The sequence below is a fragment of the Protopterus annectens genome, chromosome 3.part1 (genome assembly GCF_019279795.1).
Source record: "Protopterus annectens isolate FY-2018-M chromosome 3.part1, PAN1.0, whole genome shotgun sequence".
Lineage (NCBI taxonomy): Eukaryota > Metazoa > Chordata > Ceratodontiformes > Protopteridae > Protopterus > Protopterus annectens.
In genome coordinates, this window is record NC_056732.1 from 578341178 (window position 1) to 578351065 (window position 9888).

A 9888-nucleotide genomic window follows, 5' to 3' on the forward strand; every position below is an offset into this window, starting at 1 on the left:
TTCTGTGTCGACATGCGTGAATGGGCGTTCCTTCGTTGAAGGTTGTGCGTTAGGCCCGGCAAGCCAGCACGTAAAAATCTATTGCCAATCATTAGCGGACTGGAGTTCCGCTGTGGCGACCCCTAACCGGGAAAAGTCAAAAGACAGTTTATTTATTTACATTTGTTACTGGGTAAATATCCGACTGGGCTGGAAACCCATTTTCAGTGGAGACCCAGGGAGAAAAACTCTGAACATATGCAATGATAAAAGGTTTACAAAGTAATAATGCGTTATATAAAGTAATAAAACAGAAGCAAATAAAAGTTTAACAGAATTTGTGTCTTTCGGCTTTTCCCAGTTAGGGGTCGCCACAGTGGAACACCAGTCCGCTAATGATTAAAAGTCACAAATAGTTATATAAAGTAATTCAAGATAAAAAAATACTGTACATAGAAATGCGCCCTTAAAACAATGGATACAAACGGGAGGGTGGCTTAATGGCTAAGGTGTTTGCCTTACAAACACATGGCGCAGGGTTTGAGTCTCACAAGGGATAATTGGCTAGGCTTAAAATGGCTCGCAAGGGCAGTCAGATTAGTACTAAACTATGAACTATGAATACAAACAGCCAAGAGCAATATTGGGATATGAAACACAATACCTGGAGTGTGTTGAAAGATCAACTGGCAGAAAAGTTGGAAGCATGTAATACAGTTATCACATGTCAGAAGTTGCAAAAAGTAGGATCCCTAGACAGGGTTGGAGCAGGGACAGAGCCAGTGGTTGGTGAGGTATTCTCTTAGGCTTTGCTTGAATTTGGTGGTGATGTTAAGTTTAAGGATGTGCTGGGGTAACTGGTTCCAAGAGCTGGAAACTTTAGAGTGAGTCGACCAAAACTGTATGCAGATTTGGTTACTTTTAGCAAGATTTTAGAGGAACAAAGGTCTCTGAGGTTATTATTAGTTTGAACTGTCTTTTAGGGCTGGGCAGTAATTTGGTTTGTTTAAACTGTTGTGGCAATAGTGAGTTGGTTTAGTTATAGTGAATTGGGTAAATTACATGCTGTCATTACACTAAAGACTGCTTGCAAAATGTACGTCAGTCTGTTTTTTTTTTTTTTTTTTTTTTAAAGTACACAGCTTACAACCTATTTGAAAAAAACAGAATAGGATGACAGTTAGTTTAAAAGCCACATACAAGTATGCTTAATGACAGCCTGTAAACTGTCAGGCATTTTTTAAGCTTTAGCACTTCCTATAAGTTAGTGCCTACGGCAGCCATTCTGTTTTCTCCACCCTTCCTAAGCTACTAGGCAAGTTTGTTTGCAGCACAGCTCCCAGTCAACTCTGTCTTGTTCCACTAGTAATGAGGTTTCCATTCTTTCTGGAAATTATCTGTTTTAGATGAAAATAAGCTAAGATTCTTGTCTTCTGAAAGACTAGATGAAAACAAATGGACAATGGTCATTCAAGCAACTTCGCTTCCCATTACATGTCAGTATCTTAGGAACAAATTAGCGACATGCAGCAGTGAGCTACTGGCATTTTGTGAGTTTGGTCTGGTAGGAAGAGTGATTAGTTGTGACAGGTTATGTATGGTGAAAAATGGTGCAGTCAGGTTGTTTTTTGCCTTAACTGTGCCAAGTAATGCTGAAATCTCCTAAAAGAATAAAATTATTGTTAGGTGCAGCATTTAACATTTCAATTAAGATTTTCTCAAACAGTTTGAAAGACAAAAGGGGTGGGATAATTAAGGCAGAGAAATGAAAAGTATTGCATTGGTTGCCTATAAACACTTTAAACAGAATCTATAAAAGTAAAGTGAAAATATCCCAAAGCTCAACTATGATCTATTATCCAGGCAGATGGTTGCTGCCCAGATTTTGAAGGGTACTGTCACCCTTTTAATCTAACATTAATAACAAAGTAAACCACTAGGCACTGCTGATGTGTTAAATGGTACCATAGAGATATGGCTAGATTCAGAAGATACAGGCTGAGTATAGCATGCTGCATATGGTAGTTTTAGAAAACCTAGTAAAAACCCAAACTTAGCATCTTAATTAGCTGGTGAAACTTTATTTGTGATGTTTACAGCACATTCTTCCTATGTGAGCAGCATATTTTCTTTTTTATTTTTTACAGATGGGCAGTTGCTGGACAAACTGTAATGATGACATAAACAGAATGCTTCTTAATGCTGAACTTTAACACAAGGAGGTGTGGTTACTCCCCCTTGAACAATTTTCACATTTTATTAATTAAATCCATATAAAAAGGAAGGGCAAACAGCTAAAAAAAATACAAAGAGCTACTGCAGACTGGTACTGCAATCAATGATGCTGGACAAGATAAACAACCTAAACATGCCTCCCAGGTGCAGACACTAGGGACCTAACACCTGGGTCTCATTAATACACATACATTTGCTCTGCTGGGAAAACTCTGAAAATTAATTGTCCCAAACCACAGCCTGATTTAAAAGAAAAAAATATATACCTGTACATTTTGTCTGCTCCCCTGTTGGTTAATAGAAGGCAGTTTGACGCACTTGATGGCAGAACACTTGCAACTTCGCTCATTACCACATCTTTTAAAGTGGGAAAGACTGCTGTGCAAAGTCAGCTGAGGTGGACTTGTTCAGGAGAGCAGGTGCTGAGGTTTATTTTTTTGTTGTGTAATATGCTCAAATGAATTCCCACACTCCCTTAACCTCTTCAACCACTATTCGCCCTACATACTAATTTACTTTCTTAAAGGAAAAAAAGTATGTACATCTGGAGTTTATATAGTAGAGTATGGCACAAAGTTAGGTTGGACAGAAAACCTATTCAGGGAAGTGATGGGTATGCACTTATAATCACAGTAAATATCAGAAGCTTCTATGAATGTTAGCATACTGTACACAAATCTAAAGAAAACTCTATTGAAATGAAAATAAAAGGACACCATCTAGGAATCTTAAGTGATTCTTCTTGGGGGTATTTCAACTACAACAAAGTATAACAGCAAGGGATTATATATTTTTACTTGCCACTTCAAACTAGGTTTCTCTGGGAAAACCACGAACATTTTATACCTTATGTGATGTGTTCAATACAAATTTCGTAACAACTTTAAAATGTGCAGCTAATGAAATGCTGACTTAGTTATTAAACATGTAACATCTCTGAGGCACATCACCAGATAAAGAATTAATTCAGTGATGCACGGTTAGTAACAGCACATGGGAAGTGATGCTATCATTCATTCAAACAGACAAATTCTGCAGTTGTAATGAATCAATGCCTTATCTTCCAGAGACAACTGAAGGCAGAACTGGGACCTGACATACCTAATGCACTACCAGAAGGGAAGTTAGGTTGGGTAGATGCAGGTCTTCCATTACTTTTAACGTTTTTCTTCTGGAAATACAGTTCTTAATGCCCGTTTCACAACAAGAGGCAAACTGCCATCATCTACAACTTTTGTTTAACAACACTACCTTTACTGATTCCTACTCCAACTCATCCCCCAAAAGCTGTTTTGGAGATGCTCTAACTTGGAGATCTTAGCTGATTATTAAATATTCATCCATTTCTTATAGATGGCCCAAAACGTGCATAAAATCCAACAGTACTTGGTTCACAGACTATTTTTTTGGGGGGGAGGGCTAATACATTTACTATGTAATGATGTACTCAACAACTAGAAGCAATGCCAAAGCACTACAGACATTTCCTCTGCAGATATACTCCATGACTACCCACAGCAATGTTCTGGAGGTGCTGATGCACTGCTTAAATACCAATTTTCTCTCAAAATATTACCATGGACAGCTGGAAAGTTGCTAGTCTGTCAGAGGTACAGTTGCTCCTGTCTGCTGTATTGCTGTGTTGCAGTGCTAACTGCTATATGTTCATAGGTTGGTACTAGGCTGTCAGCCCTAGGGCCTATACAAGCCTAGCCATAACAATTCCCTGGCTATTTCTTCCCACACTATTTATTTCCCCTGGACCCCTGTCTAGCAGGGTGACTGACGTGATCCCTGGGGTGAATTTCCTTTCTCCCATCCAATCGTCAAGGTTCCTTTTGAAGAGGGCCAAAGAGGCACTCTGCTTGACATGTATGGGCAATCTATTCCAGAGCTTGGGGAGTCTCTGGGTCAGAAACCTATCCCTCCAGCATGTTTTGTTTATTGTGATGACAAGGTTTAGATCCCTGGAGCGTGTGGCTCTGAGGGATTGGGATTTCCTTACGTGTAGCATGTCCAACAGCTCTGGGTTTGACATGGCCTTGTATGTTAAGCAGAGAACGCCTCTGAGTAGACGATATGCGACAGAGTATAGCTGGAGTTGTTTTAAGGCGGTCAGCGTAGGGCATCTGCTTTATGCCTGTGATTCTTTTAGTGAGGTATTTCTGCGGCCTTTCCAGTTGTTGCAGATGTCTTGAGAGGTACATACCAAACGGGGCATTGTATTCTATAATGGGTCTAATGAGGGATGAGTACAGTGGGACAATGACCTCCTTTCTTCTGGATGAAAAGCCCTTAGTGATGAGGTGTGCCACATAGAAGGATTTCCTGACTGTTGTGGCGATGTGGTTATTGAAGGTGAGACCACTGTCCACCTGTGTCCCTAAGTCTCTTATCACACTTTTGGTGTTTAGTGCACTGCCACCTATATGGTAATTCATGGGCACATGTTTTTTCCCAAAGGGGATAACTATACATTTCTTGGCATTGAGCTTAAGCCCATGGCTCTGGCACCAAGCATCTGTTTCTGTAAGGCCCTTTTGTAAAGTATCCACATCATTTGGGGATTCAATAATGGCTCCCAGTTTGCAGTCATCTGCGAACTTTGTTAGCCAGAGTCCCTTAGTGTTGGCCTGTACTTCAGAGAAGTAGATGCCAAACAAGAGCGGTCCCAGGACTGATCCCTGAGGTACTCCACTTGTCACTTGTCTGGAGCTGGATTTGGTGTCGGCTACTTTTACAGTGTGGGTTCTATCAGTAAACCAGTTAGCAACCCATTGGGTGACATAGGGATTAATGCCCAGCTTTGTAAGTTTATCTATGATTCCAAAGTGGGGGATGGTGTCAAAGGCCTTGGCGAGGTCTAGATAGGCTGTGTGGACCACCTTACCCTTGTCCATGGCTCTGGAGACTGATTTGAAGAAGTCAATCAGGTTCAGGAGACAAGATCGACCCTTCACAAACCCAAACTGGGTGGGGTCCAGTGTTTGAAGGTTGCCAATGTCTTTGTTTATAAGTTACATGATAATACACTCCATGGCCTTGGAGATAAGGCTCGTCAGACTGACAGGACGGTAGTTTCTGGGATCCAAGGTGGATCCTCCGTTGTGGAGTGGGATAACTGTAGCTCTGTGCCACTCAGTGGGCACGAAACCTGAGGTGAGGCTATGATTAAACATGACACTTAGGTGAAGTGCCAGTTCTTATTATAGTTCATGTAGTACACAGCCCGGGATGTCATCTAGTCCCATGGATGCTGTATTCTTAGCTTTGGAGAGTGCGTTTTTTACGTGTGTGGCCATTATTACCAGAATTTGGCAATCTTCCAGTATTGAGATGGGCCATTTAGGGGGTGGGGGGTGAAGTTGGCACTGAATCGATCTGCCAGGATATTGGCAATATCCTTGGGATCAGTATATTTAATGCCATTCTGTTTTAGCTCACAGCAGATCTGAGCATTGCCATTTAGATTCTTGACATAGTTATAGAATGCCTTGTGGTTGTCTTTAGAATCTTTGGCAATATTATTTTCATAACTAGCTTTGGAGGATTTTATGAGGGATCTCAGTTTCTTACTGAGGCTGGTAAGGGAGTTTTTTGCATCCTGGGGTTTTCCTCTTTTCTGCAACAGTTTCTTGCTTTTGTTGTAAAGTTTGTTTATGGCAGGGGACCACAAGATTGGCTTCCTTTTTTTGGATGAGAGCATCTTGGTTCTATTTGGAATGGCATGATTCATGCATGAGTGGATGTGCTCGTAGAGTGCCTTAGTGTAGGATTCAGCAGTTGAACTTTCAGTTCCCGTCTGCATGGGTGTCACGAAGTTTGTCACTTCTGACTGGAGTAGCATGAAGTTGGCATTGGAGAAGTTTATAATGGAGGTTTCCTTACTGGGGGGTGGGGGTGGGATGTGGATGTTAAGGATGATTAGCTTATGGTCAGACCTAACGAGGGGGTGACCATAGGTGTGGAGCATCGATTTACCATGTTGGTAATGACCAGGTCTAGGATATTGGAGCCACTGGTGGGACTATGGATTATTTGATCCAGGGCATTGGAATTTATGAATTCCAAGAACCGTTGGACAAAGGTGTTGGTACATGAGTAGTTTTCCCAGTTAATGGCAGGGTAGTTAAAATCACCCAGTATTAGGGTGTTTGGTTCTATCTTAATATTTTCCAGTATGTTTAGAAAGGTGTAGTGAGAGTCTTGGGGTATGGTGGGGGATCTGTAGCAAGCTACAATTTGGATTGCAGTCTTACCTAGTGTTAGTTGCGCCTGGAGAATTTCAGATGCATTGTGTTGGGCAACTAGCCTGGTGGTGTGAATATCCTTGGTGAATATTGACACTCCTCCACTTTTAGTGTTTTGGTCCTGGTTTTGTGGCCGAAAAGTGTGGTAAGAGTTGTAGCGTGGTATTGCAGGGGTGCTCTTTGGAGACTTGAACCAGGTCATCCAGACTCTGCTACACTTTGCTGTGAAGGAAAGGTTAGTTTGCTTTTATTTTTTGTATTTTGTATTACTTTATTGCCTTTTTATATTTTGAATACTGTGGTTTGTTTTCTTTACCTTGTGTTTTACTTGCATTCTGCTTTAACTGCATATTAAAACTTCAAAAGAGACCACAGCTCTGTCTCTTCTGAGTCAGGCAGAAATTAGGACTGAGTCAGGCAGAAATCAGAACTGATCAATTAAGGACTCATTCACAAGATAGAAGAGGTCACTTAAGGTTAATCATTTGTGAACTGAGGGGGTGGAGCTAAGAACTAAACATTCTATTTAAGGGGTAAAATAAAACATTTCAGAGCTTTACCAGAAAGGCTCATCCAGACTCTGCTACACTTTGCTGTGAAGGAAAGGTTAGTTTGCTTTTATTTTTTTGTATTTTGTATTACTTTATTGCCTTTTTATATTTTGAATACTGTGGTTTGTTTTCTTTACCTTGTATTTTACTTTCATTCTGCTTTCACAGCATATTAAAACTTCAAAAGAGACCACAGCTCTATCTCTTCTGAGTAAGGCAGAAATTTTTTTCTCGCCCTCCCACCCAGTTACAGTTGTCTTGTTAAATACCACTGTCTTTCTAGTTGTCTGCCTCTTATGTTAATCTGACCATATATTTCATTTCCTCTCTACTTCACTGGCTTGTGTGAGTAATCACAAAAATCATCATTTTTGAAATCCCTCCCCTTCAACTATTTAAATTTATTGGTAATCCTACTGTATTCCATAGTACCAGAATACAAAAGTGACCACCTCTTTCAATCCATCTTGCTGTTTTAAAAATAGTAACTCCCCACTAAACCTTAACTTTTAAACAGGTAAAACTTAAGATACATACTTTCACATCTAACTTCTCTAGTGCACACTGCAGTGTGCATTTTTTTTCATCTTACCTTTAAGCATCCCTGTGACTAGCACTTTCTTTAATACCTGCTGGAAAGCACTAGGAAGCCTTAAACTGATACAAGCACTCAACACTCCTTGTTAATAAGGAGAAATTAATAGTCGACACTAAGCCTATAATTGCAAAATACCTTGCTAAGGAAAGGAAAAACAGCTCCTGTACTTTACAAAAAAAAAAAAAAAAAAAAAAAAAAAAAAGCACCAAACCAGGCATGTCCAAGGGTCAGCTTCCGGTGATTTCTCCTGTCCACCTGGTGAATCTGGGCATACTGGGGCAATGCAGCAATTGCCTCATGTACACAGACAACCCTCTCCTCCTACCACCCAATACTACAACCTGTGAGAAATGCACTTACATAGCCAAAATGGAAGCAAAGCTCTCACCACCCAAAATTGTGCTAGACAGTCAAGAGGAGAAGGTTACCACCCACACTACACCTCAAGCAACACATAGCCCTTCTAAACCCACACCACCAACACCCACATACAGCAATACTAAATCCACATATGCAGAGGCCCTTAACTGTAACCTACCCAAGCAACAAGGACCTCTGAAGCTGAAATGCAAACAAACACCAATCACAACCAAAGTGTCACATAGTTCACAACACCAGTGTGCCACCCAGCAACAGCCCCTAAGGCAAGACAACATACCTAATACTTTAGTCATAGGTGACTCTATAGTCCAGCACACTGATGCCCACTCACCAGGTTGAACAAGGGCTGCCTGTCGGGTGCCAGGATCCGCCACATAATGCATGCACTCAAGTCACTCCACAACAAGTACAAATATGACTATGTCATTGTCCATGTTGGAGTGACTGACTTGAGACATACCTCCCTGGACTACATGAAAAGAGACATGGAAGAGCTCTTGGATCATGTGGCCCAGGCAGGTATGACCCTAACCCTGAGTAGCATCCTGCCTTCACCCAGAATGATACCACAATATAAGGACAAAATGACTGACTTCAACAATTGGCTAAGCTTCTGGTGAGATTCAAAGGGGATCCAGTATCCGTCTGCCTGGGACGACATGATCGACAGACCACGATGCTTTGCCAGCGATGGTCTGCACCTGTCGTCGCTGGGATTCAGGTTACTGGCTAAGGCTCTTGCCACCCATGTAGTGCCTTTTTTAGGCAAAGCTCAAAGGACAAAACCACCACTGTAACAGAGAAGTAGATACCAAACAGGAGAGGACCCAGGACCGATCCCTGTGGGACTTCACTCGTGACTGGTCAGCAGTCTGACTTGGAGTCAGCTATTTTCACACTGTGTGTTCTGTGAGCCAGTTTGCAACCCACCTAGTGATATAAGGGTTGATGCCCAGCTTAGTGAGTTTTTCTATGATTCCTGAGTGGGGAATGGTATCAAAGGCCTTGGCCAGATCAAGGTAGGCTGCATGAACCACTATGCCTTCATCTACAGCTCTGGTGACTGATTCAAAGAAGTCAACCAAGTTGAGCAGGCATGATCTACCCTTCACAAAACCAAACTGTGTGGGATCCAGAGTTTGGAGATTCCCTATATCCTTGTTTATTAGGTCCATGATGATGTGTTCCATAGCTTTGCATATCAGACTTGTCAGGCTAATAGGTCGATAGCGCCCAGGGTCTGGAGTCAATCCTCCTTTGTGGAGAGGGATGAGTATAGCAGTGCGCTATTCGGCAGGGACAAAGCCTGAGGTGAGGCTGTGATTCAACAGGGCACAGAGGTGAGGGGCCAGTTCACTCTGTAGTTCATGTAGAACACAGCCTGAAATATTGTCAGGTTCCACAGAAGCTGTATTCTTGGCCTTGGACAGTGATGTTTTAACCTGTGCAGCAGTAATACTGGGTGCCTGGCAATCTACTGTTATTGTGATTGGTCCTTGGGGGGTGGGGTAGGTAAAGTTGGCACTGAATCTGCAGGCCAGTATATTGGCAATATCTGTTGGCTTGGTGTAGGAGGTGCCATTGTGCAGTAGCTCAGAGCAAATTTGGGTATTGCCGTGGAGATTCTTTACATAACTATAGAAGGCCTTGTTGTTGTCTACCATCTGCTGCAATTCTGTTTTCATAGCTAGCTTTAGAGGATTTGATGAGGGATCTCAACTTTTTGTTGAGGCAGATAAGAGTTTTTCCAGTCTTGGGACTTCACCTTATTCAACATCAGTTTCCTCCTTCTGTTGTAGAGTTTGTTTATGGCAGGGGACCACCAGATTGGCTTCCTTTTTTTTGGAGGAGAGCATGTTGGTTCTACTGGGTATGGCGAGATCCATGCATTTGT